Source organism: Delphinapterus leucas, chromosome 2, assembly GCF_059928025.1.
Source record: "Delphinapterus leucas isolate spDelLeu-1000000601 "Yukka" chromosome 2, BTC_Dleu_Yukka2, whole genome shotgun sequence".
Lineage (NCBI taxonomy): Eukaryota > Metazoa > Chordata > Mammalia > Artiodactyla > Monodontidae > Delphinapterus > Delphinapterus leucas.
This window is the reverse complement of record NC_143130.1, coordinates 84,400,563-84,423,987: the sequence shown is the minus strand read 5'-3', so window position 1 is coordinate 84,423,987 and position 23,425 is coordinate 84,400,563. Positions and strand designations below refer to the sequence as shown.

Genomic DNA, 23,425 nt, shown 5'->3' with positions numbered 1-23,425 from the left:
TGGCTGTCAATAGCTATACAGTCAGTAACTGAGGGATCCAGATGTCTGCAGTGGTTAAAACAAATGTTCAGCAGTGGGTGCTGATTCCGCTTCCCTCTGTGTAAGGTTTTTCACAAAGGCAGCAGAGTAAGAGCTCACATAGCAACAGCACTCACAGCTGATTGGATGGAGGATACGCTCTGCCGCCCCTGCTCGCTAGGTCCACTACAGCTTCCTGTCTGCTTGGCAGTGGTATCTTGTTGTCTTTGCTCCTCTTACCAACTCAGCTGTGTTTAGGCAACGTGAAAGGAAAGATCAGGAGAACGATAATGACAAAGTATTCTAGCATGAGCCCCTAAAATGTGCATCTCTGGGTGCTTTTAAAAAGGAGAGAAATTCATAGGGCAAACATTTACTTCAGTCAGTGTTTCACATAAAACTGAGGACAAAGAGGGGTAGTGGAGGGAATCAATTTATTACTTCGCATTTCAAGTAAATCAGGCTCTACCAAGTGAAACCCTCTGAAAACAAAGAATACAAAAATTTTCGACAATTAGGATAAAGCATCAACCTCCATCTACCTAGAACTATGAATTACTTTACAACAAAGTTCACAAATTCCAAGAAAATCACGCAGGACCAGTTAGATAGTTAAAATGAGACAGGGCCTAAAAATAGTCCTCCCTCAAATTTATGCAGTGCCTTTTAAGAGGGCAAGAAAAACTGAGGTTAACAGACTTAGAAAAAGATTTTAAAAGGAAAAAATAATTGCTTAATAAACTGACAACAATAAAAGATTTAACTAGGTATCTGCATTAATAATATCTCTTCTTACATAAACGACAATGACATAAAATATAAAACAACGGCACTGACCCTGGATTAATTTATTTTCTCTATCATAAAAGTATCTGGAGACAGGAAGGCATAGGAATTTTTTTACCCCTAGGTTTCAAATACTGGGCTTCAATGTACCAATCTACACTATCTCCACAAGCTTTAACAACAAAAACAAAAATCCATCCCCAATTTACGAAGATGTTTGGGGGAGTCAATGCAAGTGTAGTAGGAGATAAACAGATACGAAGAATCGGAAAAATTCCTCATTTAGGAAATATTTCCCTTGAACTTCACACAAGCTAGGATAGTGTTTTTCAAATTTTTAAAGCAATGAAACCCTTTTAATTTGCATTCTTCCAATAAAATGCATTATTAGTGGTGGCATTAGGATTTCTATACAGGAGGGGTTTGTGGGAGTAGGAAGAGGCAACAGCAGAAGCATACTGTTTATTACTCAGATCTTTGTTTATGTGGAGTGTCTTGTGGGTAGGGCAGAGAGGCTGATGGAAATGTTGGCACTACTAAAGCACCCCATGAGCACCACGAGGCTATTTTTAAATGAGAGGCTACAAACAACACTGCAGTTTCATATCAGCCCCAGAATCTACAAAATTCCTACCCTTGAAAAAGCTTTTAGGATCTCTCGAGTTCTACAGTATACAAACAAGAGATATAACCTGTAAGAGTTAAATCTTATTATTACCTTAGTGTAAGGAAAGAATCTGATCCTTGGCTCCACAATTAGCCAGAGGGAGAGCTGCTAAGCCCTCTGAGAAATAACAAGAGAGAAGATGTGTTTAGGAGCACAATAACCGCTGAGCTAAGTGACTCGGAGAAAGAATGGCATAGTAGAGAGAACAAGGACGCTGGAGTCAGGCTGACCAACCTGGGTTCAAAATATGAATCTGCCATTTACAAACAGTAAGACACTATACAAATTACTTAACCACTCTGAGCTTCAGTTTTTTAATCTATAAAATGGAGTTAACTCACAGGACTATTGTGAAGGCTAAAAGGTGCTCTTTGCCAGCCAGACTGCTTTTTTGGTTACTAAGTCTCTTCAAAACTTAGGGTCTTTGCAAATACTATTCTTCTTTTGCTAGGACTGGTCTCCCACAACCCCTTCCATTGATAAGTCTCCATTAAATTTCTCTTCCCCGGGGCAGCTTTCTGTGAGCCAAGACTAGTCTCAGGCTCCCTGTACTTTTTTCTTAGTACTTAGCTCACAGAATGTTAAATAATTATTTGCAAAAAGACTGGTTGGACATTCTCCTCCACTACACTGTAAGTGCTTTAAAGGGAGGTACTACATCTGTCTACATTATTGCTTACCTAACACCATGCCTGATTTATATTCCACATACTATTTTATTTGATTTCATAACCTTGGGAGGTAAATACAAGTATCATTATCGGCCTTGTTCAAATAAGAAAATCAGCTCTAAATGTTTATTTACTCAAGTCATACAACTAGAAGTCAAAGGAAATAAATTTTTTTAAATTTTTGGATGAATAACTTTATAATTCAAAATTAACTTCTGGGCTTCCCTGGTGGCGCAGTGGTTGAGAGTCCGCCTGCCGAGGCAGGAGACACGGGTTCGTGCCTTAGTCTGGGACGAGCCCACATGCCGCGGAGCGGCTGGGCCCGTGAGCCATGGCCGCTGAGCCTGCGCGTCCGGAGCCTGTGCTCCGCAACGGGAGAGGCCACAACAGTGAGAGGCCCACATACCACAAAAACAAAAAAACAAAAACAAAAACAAAATTAACTTCTTCCTATATCTTTGAAAAAAAGAATATATAATCTCTAAACTGTTTTAGAATACTTCCTTTCAGTTAGAATTCTTAAACTTTTTAATTAAAGGCTAATGATAGCCTGTTTCTATAATCTAAAACTACTGATTAACATATATAAAGAGAACTTATTGAAAAAATATTACCTTTAATCAGAAATATGTAATTATAAGTGAATAAAATGAACTCCAAGAGACATGCCACCTTAAAAAGTAAAATCCAACCAAGAGATTTATTTAGTGAAATGCTTCCTCTGCTACCAGTTTTCTAAATGGTAAATAAATTTCAAAATGGCACTTTATATAACTCTGAAGAATGCATGCTTTTTTTCCTGGGTCATCTTGGTACACAAAGCTATAAATAATCTCAACAGTCTACAAGTTAAGAATCTGAATAGGACTTCCCTAGAGGCGCAGTGGTTAAGAATTTGCCTGCCAAGGCAGGGTACACAGGTTCAAGCCCTGTTCCGGGAGGATCCCACATGTCGCGGAGCAACGAAGCCCGTGCGCGACAACTACGGAGCCTGCACTCTAGAGCCTGCGAGCCACAACTGCTGAGCCCACATGCCACAACTGCTGAGGCCCTGCACGCCTAGATCCTGTGCTCCACAACAAGAGAAGCCACCGCAATAAAGAGTAGCCCCCGCTCGCCACAACTAGAGAAAGCCTGCACGCAGCAACAAAGACCTAGCACAGCCAAAAAAAAAAAAGAATCTGAATAATATAAAATGCTATACTAAGTACTAGTCTCAGGTTCTCAATTCTCAACACTTAACCATGAAAAACCCCCTTTTTGCCCAGCGTGGTCATAACTGTACTCTCCATAGACCAGTTCAAGAAATATAAATTATTTATATTATACTAATGTAAGGAAATAAATAGGAAAGCAGATCTTCCATAAGAGTTTTCTAAGGTACATATTCCAAATATAAAATGGAAAAATTTGAATTATCAACTGTTTCAGATCATTTGTGTCCTCTGTTAGCAGAAATAATTGGGAACTATCTACTTTTAAGATACCTTAGATATAACCATGTTAGCTTGGACAGTTTTTAAACAAAAAGATATACTTCTAGAAGAAAAAAATAACCCTTCAAAGGTAATGATTACATAGCTGCTATATATGTAGGCCCACGGGCCAGGCATGGGGCTAATTTCTTTACATGCCCATCTCTTCTGACTCTATGGTAGTTAACTATCCTGAGAGATAAGGAAACTGGCTTGTAACCTGCCCAAGTAAGCAGAACTAAGTGGGCAAAGCCAGGAAGTAGGTCTTCCTAAATCTAATATGTGTGTTCCTAACAATTCCTTTCATAATTACATTTCCATAAGATAAATATGGCATCACATAAGAATAAAGTTTAAATACAGAAATCTCAAGTTAACATTTTCCACTTATTACTCATTCAATAATCACCACTACAGCCCCATTACACCTCAGAACTGTCATTGATACACTACTTATAATACAGAAAAACAGGATTTGACTGCTAAACAGGGAGCCAGGCTGTAGCAATAGTGAAGGCACAATAAAAGATTCAATCTGTAAAACTTCACTACTTTATGGTCACAGAACACATACCTGATTCAGAGAAAGTATAAAGGGAGTATTATACAAATGAACATTGAACCAGGAACCACAGATCTGGGCTCTAGTCTGAACTCTACCACTAATGAGCTTTGTGATCTTAAGCACTTCTCTGAAATTGCTCACGTCTAAGTCAGGAATCTTTTTTTTTTTTCCTTTCCTTTTCTATTTTTTTTTTTGCCTGCAATATTGGTATGTTGCAAGGATCAAATAGGACAAGAAACAATTATTTTGAAAACAGCAAAATGCTACACAAATAGGATATTGTCATCCCTGGTGGTCAGTCTTCTACGGGTTGGCACAGTAAACATGTTTGCACAAAATCCAGTGTAATTACTGAAAAGATCCCTTAAAGCAGCAAGACATAATGGAGAAGAGCCAGACAGTCTAGCGTTCAAGTTCTTTGCACTTAACAAGCTGTGCTATCAAATTATTTAACCTACCTCAGTCTATTTCTTCATCTGTAAAGTGGGAGTAATAATTTCTCTAAGAGTTATGAACCATCTAGTCCAATACTTGCTCTCAAGCAATTTAAGTGTCCTCTTTTCTTTTGCAAACATCAGTTCCATAAGATGTTACTAAAGAGCAAATGTACATGCATACACACATACACATACCAACAAATAAAGGGCAATACATCAGTAGTATCCCATATTAATAACAGTGGGGATAAAATTTAAATCTTGACTACCAAAGAAAGATTTTTATGACACTGATTTTTTTTTTTTTTTTTTTTTTTTTGCGGTACGCGGGTCTCTCACTGTTGTGGCCTCTCCCGCTGTGGAGCACAGGCTCCGGACGCGCAGGCCCAGTGGCCATGGCTCACGGGCCCAGCCGCTCCGCGGCATGTGGGATCTTCCCGGACCGGGGCACGAACCCGTGTCCCCTGCATCGGCAGGCGGACTCTCAACCACTGTGCCACCAGGGAAGCCCGACACTGATATTTTTTAAGTTTGTTAAATGATGTCACTTTGACAACACGTTTCACAGCTCACTAACTTATTTGCAAGAAAGACTAAACAAAACTAAATTTTACAGTTTGGGAAATTAGGGAAATTTATGGTTTTTCTAATTAAATCAGAGTTTTTATTCAAAAATTATGCTGTCAGGTCACTACTGGGATAAATTAAGCCATAAAAAGCGATATTAATTTCCACTCACATGGAGATTCCTAGTGATCATTATTGCTGAAATGATTATCCAGTGATTTGTATTTATTATGACATGGTACCAATAAACCACGTGGCCAAACAACAATCCAAACATACTGTGTTTTTAAGAGCTAAAACACTTCTTAAATTAAAAATAGTAAAATGTACCTAAGAGACTTAATTGGGATTCTCATCTTTCAGAAGATTTGGAGTTATGATGACCTACATTAGTTCCAGGAGCAGAGCCTTGTTTACAAAATCTAAGATCTTGGAGAGAAGAAAATGTTCTAGCCTGTTTTTTGGCATCACTCATACTACATTGTTTAAAATGAGCTAGAACAGGGATTATTTATAATCTAAGCTAGTGGACAAACACTCTAATAATACCCACACACTAGTCAGATTTAATAAGTATCAAGATCAGGTATAAGAATCCATTTTTAATATCCTATAGTACTTGGTCTTAATAAAAATATCATTATTTTTTTAAAAAATAATTAATTAATTAATTTTTGGCTGCATTGGATCTTCATTGCTACACCTGAGCTTTCTCTAGTTGTGGCAAGCAGGGGCTACTCTTGGTTGCGGTGCGCAGGCTTCTCATTGCAGTGGCTTCTCTCCTGTTGCGGAGCACAGGCTCTAGGCGGTGGGCTTCAGTAGTTGTGGCACGTGGGTTCAGTAGTTGTGGCTCGCGGGCTCTAGAGCGCAGGCTCAGTAGTTGTGGTGCACGGGCTTCATTGCTCCACGGCATGTGGGATCTTCCCGGGCCAGGGCTCGAACCTGTGTCCCCTGCATTGGCAGGCAGATTCTTAACCACTGCACCACCAGGGAAGTCCCCTATCATCATTATTAAATATGTGCCAGGATGCACATGGGTTCCCCTTTACCTATACCCATATTGCTTTAAAGATATGATCTAGGATGTTGTTAACCTTCTGCTATTATAAAGAATGGTATGTTTGATTCATACCATAAACCTAGAACCAATCAAGGGTTTTTTATTCTGATAAAATGATATTTTAGTAAAAGTATTTCCATACAGATAATGTATCTTACATTTACTTGTCCCTTAGATGATCACAACTTTGTGAAATAAGAATGCAGAAACAGAATCACCTAATCCAGGTTTAATTCCAAGTCCTGGTTTGTTTTGTTTTGTTTTTTTTCCCCACAACTAGCCATCACTGGTAATGTCATTACCTCTACTAATTATGCCAATAGTCATACAAATGACAGATTCTGCATTTAAAATTTTGGAGAATGTTAACAAAAATCTAGTTAAGTAAATTAGTTATGTGGAATTAAGACAACCTCATGTAGCTTTAATACTCAATTGCTAAGCCCTCAAAGTTTTAATAATTTACTTGCATTTTTAAAAATTTTGCTAATTTCAGACTATTTCATATAGTCCTGTTTCCAAATGATATAACAACTCTTCTGGCCACCTGTATCACTGCAAACTCTAATGTATCTAAAACTGAATTACTTTTCCTCTGATTAGGATTCACCATTATTATCACTCCCAATTTCCTAAGCTAACAAACTTCGGAGAGAATAAAAATAGCCACTGATTATGTGTTTATTAAGTGCCTGATACAACCACTTTACTCAAGTTATGTCATTACAACAAACCTATAAAATGAATACCATTATTATCTCAGTTTTAACCAATGAAGAAACTGAAGCTCAGAGAAGTTAGGTAATTTGATCAAGCTTACATAGAGCAGGTGACAAAACCAGAATTTTAACCCAGGTCTTTCTAGTTCTTCTAAATGCTAAAACAATCTGCAGGATTAAATGTGAAATTAATTTAAGGGGCTGGGATTATTATTTTCTTTTTAAATGAAACAGGAAAAAGAAAAGATGAGCCACCATTGCATGAGCAAGATTGAGTAATGAGTTTTGCTTAGGAGGAGGGAATGTTGTTATAGGGCAGCAACTTCAGCTGTCTTTGTGGGCAGTCAAAAAAAAGTTGAACCTACTGCTCCGTTTGATACTGCCTCTCAGTTACCACCACCCCCTTAATTTTCCCAAATAGGTGTTTGGTTCTACCTTATCACATTCAACCAACATGGACTTTGGGAGCATATATTAAAGGCTGATATTAAGTTTTACCTAGTTTGAGAAAGAAGTAGTTGCTAGAGATTTACCACCAGAATGCATGAATTCTGTAACTACTAAATACACTTCTTTGTGTAGAGGGAGAGTTTTTTCTTCACACAAATGCTACAGTCAACCTCTCAAAGCTTTCCACTTTCAATACAATTTCAGTTTACACAATTATTTTACCCAGCAAGCCAGTGCAAAGTACTTATACTTTGCATACCTTAATAGTTTCTAACCTTTTAGACCAGGAAGGTTTTAGTTGCATCGCCTAGAGGGGAAAATCAACAAGGCCTCATGAACTAAGCACCTCAATTGAAACCTGCACTTACTGAGAATAAATTTCCATTCCTTATTCTCAAAAACAAAATAAAACAGAACAACCAACACATACATACATACCCTATATTCAAACCAAAAATATCTGAGACAACCACAAATAGAAAAGGGTAGTGGAACGTCAAAGTTCTACAAGTCTGTGCAGGCCATCTGATACTCTCTTCCTCTGGGCCAGTTCCCCTACTCCCCACCTGCGCCTCTTCCAAAACAGCACAGGGTAACCTCCAGTCCTGATTTGTCTGTTGACTCAGGGAAAGAAAGTCAGGAAAGACTACATTTGACAACAGGTTCCATAAGGCAAAGATCATGTTAGTTCTTGCTCATGATTGTATTTCCACCACATATGTGCCAGGCACATAGCAGGCACTCAATGAATATTTGTTTCAGGAGAAGAGAGGGAAAGGAATCTAACTGTCCAAAGTTTTATCATATTTAACAGTAAATTCTAAAAGTGATAAGTCATTTTATCCATATACTATGTAATCACTAATTTAAAGTTTATTACAGAAGGCACTGTTCATAAGAATTCAGATGACTTTGAATAAAAATTTTTTTTGCTAAAATATGTGCATTTTGGTAGAAACATTTTAGAAATCAAGAATTTCTGAAACAAAGTCCAGGTGTTTTGTACCAAATCAAAGCAAACATTCCATGTTGTCAATCCCTTGATTTAGTACAAGAGTCCACATAAATTATAAAATATTAGATGCAATATCCTACAGAACACAGCTGAGGCAAATTGTCTGCCTTGAGCTATATTTAAGCTAGCTAAATACAGAATAAAATACAAGTTAATGGAAGACAAGATTTGAGTGCACTAGCAGGACAACAAAATGGCTAATAACTAGGGTGAACATAAAATTCTTTGTCCAAACAATGACACATTTAGAGTGAAAGGAGACAACTGTGAAATAGGATTGAACACAAGCGCAACAGGCATAAAACCAGGACCATCCCAGGTAGCATTTAATCCATCCCATCCCCCAAGAAAATGTGAATTTCATGGTTAAAATAGATATATAAAATGGTTTAAAAAAAGATATATAAAATGGTTAATTTTTTAATGTAAATTTTTTATTCCATGAAACTCACTGATCTGAGTCAAAATATAAAATTTATGATATTTTATGATATCTGAAATACTTTACAACTGTGCATTAGGTTTTTCAAATGTCCTTAAAATAAAAAGTTACCATATACAGCTCACTAGTCCTAGCTTTCTTGTCTGAAGGGAAGGGAAAGAAAGATCAGGTCTTCACCCACAAAGCACTGACAGTGATTAAGCACACAATAGGCACTTAAATGTTTTCTCAAACATCTAATAAATGCCAGCTCTGAGCCCAGCACCGTAACAGGTGTGAGGGAAGAAGTCAGATGCTGTGCTGCCCTTGGAGAACCAATACTCTAGTGAAGGAAGCCCAAATTGTGGTATGTGTCCTAGTCTTCTTTCATTTCCTAAAGCATGCCAGTCTCTTTCTAAATTCAGGACCTTTGCACATACTACTCCCCTGGCCTGCAATGTTCTTCTCCTCACTCGTTACACAGCTAGCTCCTGTTCTCACCTCACCTTCTCAGAGAGGCCTTAGCTAATCATCCCAACCAAAGGGGTCTTTCTCCCTGCCCTAAGTTGTCACCCTCTTAACCTTTGTATATTTCCTTCAGAGCACTTAGAACATGTACTTACCTTAATTGTTGAAGAAATGTTAATGTATTAACAATAATAGGTAACATTTATTGAATATTTCTTCAGAATCAAACACTATTCTAAGCACTTTACATGGATTACTTCATTTAACCACTATGACAGTCCTTTATTTAGGCACTATTACTAGCCCTGCTTTTCACATGACAAAACTAAAGATGGATTTCCTCTATAATTCTTAATAATAAGCTTACACTATTTCTTGACTTTTAAATTTTAGGCATTATGTCTAATTTCTTTATATTCCTTTCTCTTTTTAGCAACCCAGTTTCAAGGATTAAATATTTCTTTCACTTTGAGTCTATGTATTACGATTTGACTTTCTTTTAAAAGTATGTATACATTACTTGAGAAGAATGTTAAAATATAATCACCTAGCCTTTGTTTCTTTCAAGTTCCTTGAGGAAGGCTGCATGATCATGATGTCATTTCTGATGCCAGAACCTAGAGGCAACTGTGATCTTGCTAGAGGTAATAGAGTACAGAAAAATACTCAACTGGCTAGCAGGTAATTTAAGTTTTTACTTTTGTAGTTAGACAGGTTACTTCTTTTTTGGGGGGCCTTATGTTTTCTCAACTGTAAAAATGAAAGACATTCACACCCTCTAAGGACCTTTCCAAATCTGATGTCTAGCAATAGCATAACTTTTAGAGTAATTTCAGAATAACAAAAGCATTTTCATGTCCTGAGCTCTTCATAATGGAATTTAATCTGTACCACGATGTAACCCGATGATTTTTTTTTTCATTGTTAAGTCATTCAGAGTCCCCTGGCAGATCCCTGAACTCTGCAACATAAGCTACAAGAAACAGCACAGGCCAGGGTTGTTATATGCTGGACTACAGAAACATGTCTCCAGGACTAGCATTCAACCAACAGAATAATTACCAAGATTTGAGTATACTTCCTCAAAGGCATAGGTATGTTCCTTATTCCAACTTCTGAAGAGCAAGTATACCAACTTAAGAACATACATGCCCAGAGAAACAATTTTTAAGAAAGGAGTTATGAATGATGGAAAATAAGATTTCCTGCTGTGCTCTTTCTACCACAATACACTGCTGAACAAACCCCTCTTATAACCAAACTTTTTTTCTTGAAGCTTTGGTGTGAAAAGTGTTTATTTGGTTGGGTAGTGGAGAAGATATATGTTTATTCTCTCCTTAACACAGCTAGAAAAGCTTATCAGTATTGTGGGGAATCTCCTTACTCTTAATGCTCACATGCAGTTGGGAGGTACAAGGGCTTCTAATCCTACAGACTTCATTAAGTTTCTGCCAGCAATTGTCTGGAATGAGAGAAGGAATCTCCAACTTCATCCTGTTCTTTTCCCCTTTATTTGTTCTAACACACAGCTACTTTAAAATAAACTGTGCAGTTTACTACTCTGACCAAAGAATATCATAAAACAATAGCCATGGTATTGTGTGCCATCTTAATATTCCCAAGAATTTTCATAAAAGGCAATACATACTAATCCCTCATATATTACAACAAATGGTGGTGAAGGGAAAAACATATAGAGAAGAAAACAGCCAACAGTAGACATGAGTGTCAGGTAATTTTTATAATACCAGGTAATAATGTAATTCTGAGGGCTAAAAAACTGAATTTAAGACTGTCAGACATTCAATAATCTCTGTTCTGGTTTATAATGAAATTATATAAATGTACTGCCAAATTACTCTTCCAAAAAGTTCTCTTAATCATACAAAACAGTAATTAATGGTGCCCCACTATCGAATGAATGAAGCTCAAAGTCCTTAGCTTGACATTCAAAACCCGAATCCCCTCATTCCTAAGTAACCCTTCCAATTCACATTAGTCTACCTGCTAGCCCTCAAACATCTTTATTGCTCATGTCCTCTCTTCCAGTCTTCCCCCTCTTAATCTCTGTAAAATTTCCATCTATCCAAATCAAACTGTCTTTTAAGGCTCAATACAGCTGCTGTCTCTGCCAAAAGACAGGTTTTGCCCTGAAATTAATCATCCCAGCTGAAATTAACCATTCCCTACAAACTCTGATAGTAGACATTACTTTTACCATTTACTGTACTCAGTTATGAATATCTTGTATTATGTTTGTTTGTTTGTTTGTAGTTATCTCATTTGATCCTTCCAATAAACTTGAGAAGTGGGAATAAATATTCTCATTTAGAAACAAAAATGGACACTGTAGAATTAATTCTTAGTTATAAAACTAACAAATCACAGAAAAATAATGCAAAAAGTTTTCCAGTAATAAGTTTTATGCTGCACCACAAAGATATTAAAATGCATGCAAGCATTCATTCAATGACAAATATTTATTGAGCAGCTACTAAATGCCAGGCACCAGTCCATGCATGGGGAAACACAGCAGTGGACAAACACCACTAAGTCCCTGCCCTCTTGAAGTTTACGTTCCTATTGGGAGAAAAACAAAGACAGCAAATAAATAAACATAGAACAGCAGGTCAAGTAGTGGTAAGGACTACGAAGAGTAATGCAGAGTCAACAGACAATAAAAGAACTGTACTCTTTTGATAGGATGATCTAGGAAGGCTTCTTTGAGGAGCTAACAACTGAGCAGAAAGTCAAATGAAGTAAAAGACAGTCATGAGACTTATATTCCAAAAGGGAACAGCAAATGCCAAGTCTCCATGGTGCCAATGTGCTTGTGGTGATTGAACAGCAAGATCGATGTGCCTAGAGTACAGGGAACCTTAGAGAGTACCAAAAAATGAGGTCAGATAGGTAGCATGAAGCTTCAGGATTAAAAATGGAATTCTTCCCAATGCAAAAATAATTTAAAATATAATTCTTTTCCAATTGAAAAAGTCTTGGAATTTCACCAATACTCATTTTCCTCTTAGATCTACTTAGTCCAGGTAATTTTTTTTAAAGCTAAATAAAATAAGGAAAAATCTGCTAAAATCTTAATTAACTGTCCTATTTACATGACCTAATTTTTTTTTCCAGAAGCCAATCATTTTATTTACTTGTACCTTTACATATTCTTATGGTGTACTCCAAAAGCTTTCTAAATGTTGTTCAAACATCAGGGTCTAACTCCTTTTCTGTAACAGAAAGCAACTTACTTCCTTAAAAGGCAGTATAACTATAGACAATACCAGGACAACTAGAGAAATATGAATATAAACAGTATATTAGATATTAGCATTGTGCCAATAGACTTCTTGGGTGGGATAACTGTATTGCAGGTATGTAGGAGAATGTTTTTATTTTTAGGAGACACACAGTGGTATGATGGTAAATGTTTAACGACTGGCTCTGCAAAGGAAAAAAAAAAAAAAGCCCTGGTTTGTAGCACTGCCAATTTCCATGGTGTAAATGCTGGTACCATTGCTGATTTCAAGCAACCAACTTGACGCAGAGCTGGGAAGAAATGTACACAATCAGCTTTCACATGCTGTTACCAGCCAGTTCCATACTGAAGTACACAGGGTTGAAGTGTCATGACATCTGCCACTTACTCTCAATTTACAGAAACAAAAAACAAAACAAAACAAAAAAGCCCCTATGTCTGTCTGTCTAACCACTTACCTATCTACTGACCTCCCACTCAAGAGAGATAAAACAAAAGTGGTAAGATGTTTACAATCCATGAAAAGTATTTGGATGTTAACTGTATGATTCCAACTTTTCTTGTGGGTTTGAAGTAGAGCAAGCAATGCACGGAAGTTTAAAGAAATCCTATGGCCAACTCTATTGTATACCAAAAAATTTGTTTGTATATCAAAAATTTTTTTGTATGTCAAAAAAATTTGGGGAAGTATACCAAATATGATATAGAGCTTTAACTTAAAGTTATTTTTAAGATCAAAACCTTGGAATTCCCTAGCGGTCCAGTGGTTAGGATTCCACATTTTCACTGCTGAGGGCTCAGGTTCAATCCCTGGTCAGGGAGCTAAGATCCCGCAAGCCACACAGCGCAGCCAAAAAAAAAGATCAAAACGTTTTTAAAAAAAGCAATTTGCCAATACTGAATGCAAAAGTTATACATTCTCCTATTCTCCTACTATTATGAATTTAAGTAGAAGTGACCCACTGGATAATGCAACAAACCATGATATGTCTTCACAAAAGAAAATGGCTGATTTGGTTAAAAAATGTAAAAGAATTCTCTAGATGTCAGAGTAAAGTTTTATCAATATAAATGGCCCGATTTCAGCTACTGTTATCAAATTTTAATTCCATTCAGAATATATAAGTTTAATAAGTGGGAAAATAACAAATGGGAACTTCATATTAATTTAAAATGTTAATTCCTAACTATAAACCAGTTGTGCTCTCAAAAAGGATGTTTTAAAGTCCAAATAAAAGTCATACTTTGAATATTATTTATAAATAATAAATAAATAAATAACAATTATAAAGAGTTATGACTAGATTCCCAGGCTAGCCTACCAAAGGTTTCTTAACCTATAATATTAGCCCATTTCTTACAGCATCATGGAACAAGTGTAAATTCTGGGTCACAGATGCAGAAGGGCCATGCTCCAAGCACTGAAATCAATCCTAGCTTATATTCTAAAATAAAGAAAAAAGCAATTTAGGGCACCATCTGACCATTCTAATAATTTCCATCAACCTCCTTCTAGTGTCCACCCCCACCCGAATCTCTTTGCCTTAATGCTGCTCTAAATGCTCTTAATGGTGTATGATCACCCAGAAATAGTTGGTGTGCTCCAATTACCTACTTTCCCTCTCCCCTTGCATGCACGTTACAGATGTGTAGTTCAGTACTTGTTTCGAGTTCCTCTAGTTGTATATTCCAGAATACAAGGTTCAGAGTGACAAACAATAAGAGCCTATCGATCTCTTATGCCTTTTATGACTAACTTTCACAACAGAGTACTGAAATATTCATTTCCTCAGTGCAGCTGATCCAAGTTGTGTATCCTTGGAAATAAAACACTCACCAATCTCTATCCTGTGCCAGGCACAAGCTAGGTGCTGAACCATAGGTTCTCAGTTTGTCTTTCCCACAATCCTTAAGGTTGATGTTATTAGAACAAAATGAACTGAAGTTCTGACAGGTTATGTAATTTGCTCAAGGTCATTTGGCTGATAAGTGCTGAAGTTAGAATTTCTAAGTTTGACCCTAAAGCCTTAGGGTCTTAACTCTTCCTTTTTAGCATGCTGAAATTTGAACTAATTTTATAACAAAATATGCCCATTATTTCAATAATCCTGAAAAATGTATAATTAAATACACATTTATTAATCTAAATGGATCTCTTGTTGGTGTAATTTCAATCAGAATAACAAGGGGAAACTTTAAAAACAGTAAAAACCAGGCACTGTGTGAATGGGTAATTTTAGACAGAATGAACCCACCTAAGATACACTTGGGAGCACCTGGCCCTTTGCTCATCTGTACAGATGATCCTGTCCATAGGGCAAACCAGTCAACATATATAGCACTTCACACCTTATAAAGTTCTTTGACACATTATCTTACCTGAAACTCAGAAGCAACACTTTGAGCCCAGTACAATTTACAGATGAGAAAACAGGCTTGGAAGTTGACCCAAGTCACAGAACCTATAAGTGACAGAATGAGCCCCAAATCTAAACTCTAAATCCTTTGAGTCTTTATCCTACTTATACTCATAAATCTGAAGTTATCCAACAAATTTAATCTCTCTTTCTTTCAAAGAAATAGTAACAGGAACAAATTCAGCATGGTGGTTGGAGAGCAGAGAGCTACCAGAAGATGTCTGTGTGTGGATCATTTGTTAAGTAGATGTATATAAACTGGGGACCACCTATACCAAACAGCTTTTGCCTACTTCTTATTTTACAGCATCTTATTTCAATTTAATCAATTTTAAAATATAACCTTTTTAAACTTTTTATTTTACATTATAATTTATTAACAATGTTGTGATAGTTTCAGGTGTACAACAAAGTGATTCAGTTATACATATACATGTATCTATTCTTTTTCAACTTCTTTTCCCATTTAGGTTGTTACATAATATTGAGCAGAGTTCCCTGTGCTATACAGTAGGTCCTTGTTGGTTAAATATAACCTTCTTTTAAGGTAAGTTACGGGCAAATATATCTTAAATCTATTTTTTTTAATTAGGTATAAAGTTGTGATAATAGACTAACAGTCAATAATGCAAACAAATTCCTAAAGTGAGAGAATTTCAGGTGGTGACACTAAAACAATCAATGATTGCTAAGCATCTGCTTCTACTCCTATTTGCTCCACAAATATTGGGATATACTAGTGATTCATTCTTTCAGCAAATATATATTAAGCACCTCCTATGCACCTACCATGTATAAGGCTATCTGCTAGGTGATGGAAATATAGTTGCAAACAAGAGATAAGGTTCTTGTCCTCATGGAACTTAAAATCAAGCTGTGGAGACAGACAATAAGCAAAGAAAAAAATCACAAAATGTGGTAAATGCGGGACTTCCCTGGTGGCGCAGTGGTTAAGAATCCACTTGCCAATGCAGGGGACACGGGTTCGAGCCCTGGTCTGGGAAGATCCCACATGCCGCGGAGCAACTAAGCCCGTGCGCCACAACTACTGAGCCTGTGCTCTAGAGCCCGCAAGCCACACTGCTGAAGCCCGCGTGCCTAGAGCCCTCGCTCCGCAACAATGGAAGCCACCGCAACGAGAAGCCCGCACACCACAACAAAGAGTATCCCCTTTTCGCCACAACTAGAGAAAGCCTGCACGCAGCAACGAAGACCCAACACAGCCAAAGATTTAAAAAAAAAAAAAAATGTGGTAAATGCTATGAAGGAAACAGACTGCGGAGACACAGAACAACATAGGACACTAATTTAATAAATAATAATAACAGCTAGCATTAATTGAGCACTTTAAATAGAGTAGTCAGAGAACATCTCTCTGAAAAGTGATATTTAAACCAAGGTCAGAAGAATGACGAAGAGCTACCCATGTGATAACTAGGTAGAAAGGCTTTTTAGGCAGAGGAAATAGTGCACACAAGGCTGTGAATGGTCATCAAAAACCTAAAAGCTGGCCAATGGCACTGGGCATGCTGAACAAGGGGAAGAGATGCAAAAAGCCTTATTATAATTTTACTGGATGAGTTTCTCTTATATGAAAAGGAATATATGAGAAATCTCAACTCAGGTTATTGCTAGGTCTGTCTTTGGTATTACACATGGATTAATGTCTAATATTTTGACTAGCTACTGGCATTTTTAGCCAGTCCATCCTGTTTCAGTTTAAAAAGAAAGTCTGACATAATCAACGTCAGATTTTTCACCCATTTGAGCAAAGACACAATTAAGTATTAACAAATTGACTTTGGTTTACCTACTAAGAAAGAAATACTGTTTCCTGGTACTACAATTTTGCTTTTTCATTTAAAAAAAAGTCAGTATTAAGTTAGAATTTCTAAGTTTAACGTTCCCTCAGTTTTTAAAAACTTCAGCCTTAAATGGCGGAAAAATACTACCATAATTAGGTGCAAAGTTGAGAAGGACAAAAGAATAAATGAATATAAATATTCTTCATTTAACAACTAATTTTTTTCTATACTTGTTCATAATACAGAATGCTTAGGCCCCATGGGTTTCTTCACTTTTTGAAAAGGAAATCAGCTTTTGAGTCACTCTCCCTATGTACACATTAGCCTCTCGATTCTGCCTTCCAATTATCTTTTTTCTCATCCTTCAAAGAAATGACAGTGTTCCACCCACTGAATCACTTCCTTCTTACTGAATGACAGGCAAAAACATAGGGAACCTCTATGTCAAGCCCTTTAGTACTGAATCTCAGAAGTTGTATCAAGCCAGCAATTATTTGACAGCTACTGATGTGTCAAGACCCATCAATGTAAATGGATGAAAGATCAACAGTAGTCATTTTTGGACTTGAGATCACAGGGAGTATACAAAACATATACAGCTTAATTAGCCCCTTTCTTTTGTCCTCCCCAGCTTTCCCTAAATGATTGACTTCTTAATTAGAATATGTCCAATTGTAGCAAGAGCAGTTCACATTTGAATGTCTACTATATCCCAGCCATAGTTCTAAGCACATTACATGCACTAACTTATTTACTCAAAGTAGCCCTAAGGCAAGGTACTATTACTTCCTCCATTGTAAAGATGAAGAAGGTGAGGCACAAATAAGATATACAGTTTTCCAAGATTACAATAATTAGTAAATCTGTTTTTCATTTTCCTCAGGCCTATTTTAAAACAAATTTGGTCCCAATATCTTATAATACTTTAATATAACATACTCCTACAAGTCAGAGGGTTAAGAGCATGTACCCAAGCTTACTTCAAATCTGGGCTAGCCCTCTTATTAGCTGCGTAACCTTGGGTAAGTTACCAAACCTCTCTCTCTGACTCAATTTCATTTATCTATAAAATGGAGATGACAATAGCACCTAATTCCTTGAACAATTGTGATGTTTAAATGAGTTACATATAGGGCTTCCCTGGTGGCGCAGTGGTTGAGAGTCCGCCTGCCAATGTAGGGGACACGGGTTCGTGCCCCGGTCTGGGAGCGGCTGGGCCCAGTGAGCCATGGCCGCTGAGCCTGCGCTTCCGGAGCCTGTGCTCCGCAACGGGAGAGGCCACAACAGTGAGAGGCCCGCGTACCGCAAAAATAAATAAATAAATAAATGAGTTACATATATAAACTACTTGGAATAGTGCCTGGCACATAGTATGTAGAAGAGTTAGCTGTTATTAGTAATAGTACCACACCACCTCCACCCCGGGAATTTAGCGAAAGCCTGATCTATTTAATCTAGTCAACACTTCTTTTCCTCTAACATCTGTCATTTGTATTGTCTGACTTACACTGGCTAACAATGAACTATTCTTAGCAAGTAAGCAACACATCTAACTCCCATGCTATTTTTTTCTAGTCCTTACCACTTCTTTCCTCCTATTTCAGTTGCCCAGGAAGAACTGTTTGAGATTAAAATGGTTTGCATTATACTCTAGGCAAGTTCATAAGCCATCGCAATGCTAAAGCTAAAGCCTAAATTTGTAATACAATCAAAAAGGGGGTTTCTTAGTCTATTCAGCCTGCTATAACAAAATACCATAAACTAGGTGGCTTATAAACAACAGAAATTTATTTCTCACAGTTATGAAAGCTGGAAAGTCCAAGATCAAGACACTAACAGATCTGGGTGTCTGATGAGGACCAGCTTTCTCATTAGGCAGTTGTCTTTTCATTATAACCTCAGATGGTGGAAGGGATAAGGGCACTTTCTTGGGTCTCTTTCATAAGGGCACTAATGCCATTCATGAGGTCTTCACCCTCATGACCTCATCACCTACCAAAGGCCCCTACCTCCTACTACTATCATTTTAGGGCTTAGGATTTCAACACATGGATTTTGGGGGCACACAAGTATTCAATCTACAGCAGAGGGAAAAAACTAAGCATTCCTCTCAGTTTTAACCTCAAAAAATCAAATTGATTGGTATTTTATTCGTGGAACAGGTTTTGCACTAATAGTTTTTACTTAAGAATTATAAATGACTTACAATATGTATTCAAATATGAATTGAAACAAAGTATGTTTAAATTATTAATGCCTTGATGATTTCCTAGATGTTATAGGCCTTAACCTTTCGTAACAGTTGATAAGCTCAGACAACATTCTTAGAAATGTCTGATGAAGAAACTGTTTCTAACCAAAGCATAAAGCATAGCAAAATTGACATTTATCTTTTAAATTGAAAAGGTGTTGATTCTACTTAAATTGTTGAACAATACCATGAACTTGGGACTTCTGAAACCTTGGGACTTTTTTTTTTTTTTTGCAGTACGTGGGCCTCTCACCCCTGCGGCCTCTCCCGCCATGGAACACAGGCGCCGGACGCACAGGCTCAGCGGCCATGGCTCACAGGCCCAGCCACTCCGCTGCACGTGGGATCCTCCCGGACCAGAGCACGAACCCGCGCCCCCCCACATCGGCAGGCAGACTCCCAACCACTGCGCCACCAGGGAAGCCCGCCTTGGGACTTTTGAAATCAAAACATAAGCTTATATTCTACTATTTTGAAAAATATTTTTATAGAAAAAATATGCATTCAAAAACATACAAGATTATAAATACATTTATACCATAAATAAATATTAAATGTTAAAAACATAAAATGCTTTAATTGCTTCTATGCAAAGACCATACTTTAGACATCTCTTGAAACACTGGGCATTCAATATCTAACTAGGATCAGATCCAAACTTTACATCCTTGAGTACAAGGTGAAGTAACATTGTTTAACCTCTCCAGCTGCCCAGCTCTAGTCAGAATTTAAAAATATATTTCCAGGAAGCTTGGTCCACCCATGCCACCCCCTACATATAGAGGTTAAGATGTAACTGTAATAACAAATGACACAGAAATAAATTACACATACATCAAGCGTCCTTTCATAGCTTTTGTATCTTCTCAGATAACTATACATTAAAAGCCTACTAAATCTGCTTGAGCCTTAGCAGGTTACAGGCTATGAATGCAAAACGAAACAAGATACTATTAGGTTATTGCACATTTGACTATTTCTTTACCTCTGTTGAACATATTTTATAACCAACCAACATATAACCACCTGTAATATCTTGTTTAACATGGTAATGATCATTTATTTAAAACCTACTATGTGCCAACCAGTGTCGTATTTCGTTCTAACAACTATGAGAAGTTGGAATTATCCCCATTTTACAGACAAAGAACCTGAGACTCTCAGAGATAAAGGAAATTAATGAAGATTACACAGCTAGCAAGTAATGGAACAAGGATACAAATACAGGTCTGATTCCAAAACCTGTGCTAATGATAACATCAAAGACTCATCTTTGGAAGCATTGCACAAGTAATGTTATATAACTGCTGAAAAATTTAGAAAAAGAAAAAAGAGGAAAAAAAAGATTTACCTCAGACTATAGTAAAATTCTATTGACTACTGTGAAACATGGCCATTGTACAGTAACATCTTAATTATCTGGAAGTACAGTAGAAGGTCTTTTAATTTTCACTTAATCAACTAGCAAGATTGTCCAATGCTTTCCATATCTTCCATAGAAGCAAACTGACAGACATGAGCAGCTAATAAGTTACTTTCCAGTTGCCTGCACACTTCTACTCCTACTAGTTGAGTTGTATGCTTAAGTAGTATCTGGTGTTTCTTCCCAAATCTGCTTATTTATCCCAAATCTGTGAATTTATTTTAAAACTATATAAATCAATGAAATGAATGCACAAAAAGGTTATTTCTGTGAAAACTACGTTGAATGCTTTGGAAAGCACATATTTTGATGAACATAATTTTGATGAATATATATTCCCTCTCCTCCCAAAACAAATTTCTGTTGACTACACAAATATCCTTGTAATTCCTGGTGTACACAGACACCTATAAAATTGTGTGAAACATTAAAAAAGAATTTAACACTTTTTAAATGTAAAATATTCCACCCTTGGATTTTTTTGCAGTCTTATTCCACTTTAAAGAAATTGAAAGTAGAAATCTTAGGTGTACATTTTTGGTGTGGTTTACATAGGAAAGATCATATCTAACACTGAAAAACAGACCCCATTTCACCCCCAAAAAAGGGCCTTGAGCCTACACCAAAAGACAAATGAAATAATTAAGGCTGTTATTTTTTCTGATTCCTCATTTAAACTTTTTAAATTAGCCAACCAACTACCACATGCAACCATGTAGGATAAGAGGGTCCTTTTGCACTTAGAAACTTTCTGAAGCACAGCTGTATACCACTAAGCAAATATCTCACAGTTTCTACACTAGAATTCGTATACTTTCTTAGCTTCTGAATGAATATCTGAAGGTTTTCCTATTTATTCTCATTTTTTAGAGAACTCAGTGCTAAGCATGGTTATCTAGTTCTTTATCCCAGAGACTAAAAGCGGTAAAATTAAAAGGAGACAAGAATAAGCATATTGACAACAAAGACTGTTGACAGCATGGGAATTCAAAAATCAGATCTTAAAAAAAATAGGCTGAAGTGGTTTAAGCTAGAGGAAAAAAAAAAAATCTGTGTCCACATATCATGATTACAACTGAAAATATTTTTGGCATTTAAAGAGTAAAGTTTCAGTTATCCAGAAAATTAACTCATATAGAATAGCTTCTTAGATACCAATGTAGAAAAAGTGAAGTATTACTGTTGTCAAGCTCTCCCATAATTGTGCCTTGCCAACCACAGGTCAAGAAATCAATTCAATGGGTTATGCAAGCAATTTTTAACAACAGAAATAGAACAGAAAGTACAAGACCACACTGCACATAGTACAAGTAAGTATGTTTTGTGAAGTTTATTTCAGTATTTCTATACTACTTTGCAAAGTAAAAGATACTTCTTACTCTAGGTCCTGGTCAAAAGAAAGCCATGGGCCTAAAGACTCATATTATAAAATATAGTCACAATACTAAACTTTCAATCACCTCATTTTTACATCATAATGCTAAAGATAGCTACAATTTTAACGAGAAAAAAGTCTCTTTTTTAGGAGTCTTGATGCATAAATGTATTTACTTTTCCTAGTAATCTACATTAATATATAACATTTTATTGTGTTTAGTACTAGTTTTGGCTAAAATATAGACTGTGTGCAAATACTATTTTTTTTAACTGCTTAGGGGACTTCCCTGGAGGTCCAGTGGGTAAGTCTCTGCCCTCCCAATGCAGGGGGTCCAGGTTCCATCCCTGGTCAGGAAACTAAATCCCACGTGCATGAGGCAATTAAAAGATCCCATGTGCCTCAACAAAGACCTGGTACAGCCAAAATTTTAAAAATAAACAAACAAACCTGCGTAGGACCTTAAAGCGACTTTTGCAACAACCACCAAAACAAAAACAAAAAACAAACAGCAACTCTGATTTTCTTTGCTTGTTTATTTTGAGGTGCAATTACCAACCTTGGTGCCATCTTTCCAAAGTCACAGATGAAATCTAAAAGTCTAAACTTGGCATTCTACACAAGCAACCTGCTTAGTAACAATATTCTTGCTAATACTTAATTCATACAAAGCTGATTTTAAGAAACAACCAAACACTTAAAACTAATCCACTAAATTAAGTATGGCTTTCTCCACTTCTTTCTAGTGCATTTTAAGACAGTATTACTAAAGATATATTTTAATAGAAAAGAAAATTTGACTTTCTAATCCAGTTTTAAAAAATATTTGGAAAAAATAACCAGTTTAATATATATCTTTTAAAATTATTGTATTTTATTCTTTTAAATTATCATTTATTGATTGATCGATTGACTGCCATGTCGAGGCCTGCGGGATCTTAGTTCCCCCACCAAGGATCAAACCTGTGCCCCCTGCAGAAGAAGCACGGAGTCCTAACCACTGGACCGCCAGGGAATTTCCCATATCTTTTTTTTTTTTTTTTTTTTTTTTTTTTTTGCGGTACGCGGGCCTCTCACTGTTGTGGTCTCTTCTGTTGCGGAGCACAGGCTCCGGACACGCAGGCTCAGCGGCCATGGCTCACGGGCCCAGCCGCTCCACAGCATGTGGGATCTTCCCGGACCTGGGCACAAACCCGTGTCCCCTGCATCGGCAGGCGGACTCTCAACCACTGCGCCACCAGGGAAGCCCTCCCATATCTTTTTTTAAATGAGCATCTTATTCATAAAGATAAATTAACATTTCCAATCTGAAAGTCTCAGATTTGGAAGGAACTCTGTCATCTAGTCCAACTCCCTACCAAATACATTAATCCTCTTCCTACAATGTTCCTTGGACTCAAATTCCCATATAACAAACTCCCACTACCACTATATTAAAAACTTCTAAAGTTGGTCCTTGCAATGGCCAATCAAAAGTAGATTGATAAATGAGTTTTCAATTCCTTTGAAATCCTTGAGAAACACAGTGTATGCATTATTCCCATAAGTCCTGAAAATACAGGTTTAGAAAGGA

At 36.9% G+C, this 23,425-nt stretch overlaps 1 protein-coding gene across 13 annotated transcripts in view; it reads right to left on the bottom strand.

Moving 5' to 3' along the window:
* The window catches only part of ATOSA (atos homolog A), an 85,516-nt gene that overhangs the window by 59,907 nt on the left and 2,184 nt on the right, over nucleotides 1–23,425 (bottom strand). The window lies entirely within an intron of this gene.